This window comes from Phytophthora parasitica (assembly GCF_000247585.1).
Source record: "Phytophthora parasitica INRA-310 unplaced genomic scaffold supercont2.1, whole genome shotgun sequence".
NCBI classification, from domain to species: domain Eukaryota; phylum Oomycota; class Peronosporomycetes; order Peronosporales; family Peronosporaceae; genus Phytophthora; species Phytophthora nicotianae.
The window spans coordinates 626,468-628,642 of NW_008634126.1; positions in this window are offsets into that span (position 1 = coordinate 626,468).

Sequence of the window (2,175 nt, forward strand, 5' to 3'; positions counted from 1 at the left end):
GTGTCCTCCTCATCTTCGTCGTTAAGCAACCCCACCGCTTGAAGAGGAACATCCTCAGCTGCAACGCTATCATCATCCGCGACATCACCACCAACGTCATCTCCACACAACCCTTCGACCGTAATCTCGTAGATGAGTTCCTGGAGCGCGCTGGGCGGCGACGACGTAGAGGCATCGTGAGGCGTAGCCGAAGCGGTCTCGGAGGAACCAACAGGAGGCGTAACCGAACGGGGAGGAACAAGACTTGAGCCAGGAGCTTCAGCAGCCGCGTCGCATGGGAATGGAGCCACAGGAGCACGTACAGGTGACGGCAGAGTCACAGGAACAGCAGGAGCATCGACCATGGCAGCCGGAACAGCAGCGACTTCAGTAGGAGCAGGCGGCGTCGACGAACGAGCGCGAGAACGAGCATGAGCACGGGAACCGAAATCACTGTCGGGGCCCCAGTCGAGAAAGCTCGCAAGGAGCTCCTCGTCAGACGTATGGGGCTCAGAAGAAGCGGGCGAAGCCATACCGGTCGGTGGTGCCACCAAAGAGTCGCTTGGAAGCACCACAGGCCGTACGGTCGGCGAGCGAGGCGAGGGAGCGGTGGAAGCCGGGCTAGCAGCAGCAGCAGACGCAGGAGGCACAGCCATCCTCCCAGACGGACCTATCCAAGCCCCAAGTAAACAGGCTCGCACAAGGCAGGCGTGGGTAACTCGGGGTCGGACTAATCCGACGGGGAACGGCACCTCTGGCCTACAGCGCAATTTCGGGAATGGCAAGACTGAGGGGACGCGCACGCCAGAGGGAGGGTGAGTGTATCAGATATGATAGGTGTAGAGTTGTAGCCAATCAGAGACAGGCTCAGTTTAACTTAGATTCAGTATGTAATACAAAAAGGCAGATGTAGGGTGGCCGTGGAACCTTCTAGAAGGTTCCATCCGCCTGAACTGTGGGGGCGGCACTTCTCGTTTCGCGCGCCCTCCCCCAAGCTAGCGTTTCCAGAAATAGCCTTCACCTGCACTGAATCAAGGACGGTCTTAACCTTCCCACCCTCGATGAGATTTTGCAACCCCAGCAGGAACTCGGTGCAAGGTGCATTGAAGAATTGGTCAGAATGCTCAACACAGTTAGTGGGAGACAGTTCCAGAAGTTTTGGTAAATGCTGGTCAATGACCATACTGTGAGTCATTTCCACGTGACTTATTATCGCCGGTACCCTACTTACAAATAACCGGAAACTATGTTTGCTTTTCAATGCACAGTGGCTCCTACGCTGACCCCATTAACGCCAAGGCCGACACCGACCGCGTCTACGATTACCCTAGAATCATTCGCTAAACACCCCCCACAGAGACTCGACTGGTAGGAGGGTGTTTCTGCATTTAAACTTTATATTGTGTTTAACAGAACGATTGATAATCTCGGGATAAACGTGAGATTTCACGTCTCGTCCGTTAAAGACGCAATTGCCCATGGGATACTGTCTCGAAAGCCAAGAACAGTGTAGTTTGTTGTTGTTGTTGTTGTTTTTGGTAAATATCGGATGTTTACCTGGATGCAAACCAACTAGCTAGGCGACCTACTGCATCACTAATACACTCGGGATTAGATGGGACATTTTACATATCATTTCAGTGAACTGGATACAAAGCCGCATATGTTCTGTCAATCATTTTCAGCACATATGGCAGGGTAAGCAAAACCCGAGCTACGCTTATCGAGGGGGACTTCTGTACTGTATAGCGGTATTAGAGAATTTTCGGAACGTCCAAATCGGTCACGTTTCAGCTTCACAGCATCATTTACCGGGAATAGGTGTCGAATCTTATCTCTACTGTGGTAAGGGTAGAGATAGACAGCGGCTATCTCTGACCAAAAAAAAAGAGCTGCAGTTTGGTGTCGCCTAAAGAAGCAGTCCAACAATGGTATTCGTCGCGCCAAAGCTGTCAGCGGAGGAAGCGTTCCATGTACTAGCCTCTGTATAGGTGCTTTCGAAGAGAAACAGGAGGAGGTTCGCACGGATAATGACGGTTCTACAGCAGCAAAATTGCTTCCGACTGAGGGATGCGGCTCCTCCAGTTGACAACAGCAGACGCTTTGACGTTATGCTCGACGATGCTACGGCTAAAGCTCGCTATCGTTTTACTATCACAGAGCTGAGGGAGCTGGCGAAGAAACTCAAGCTGCCCG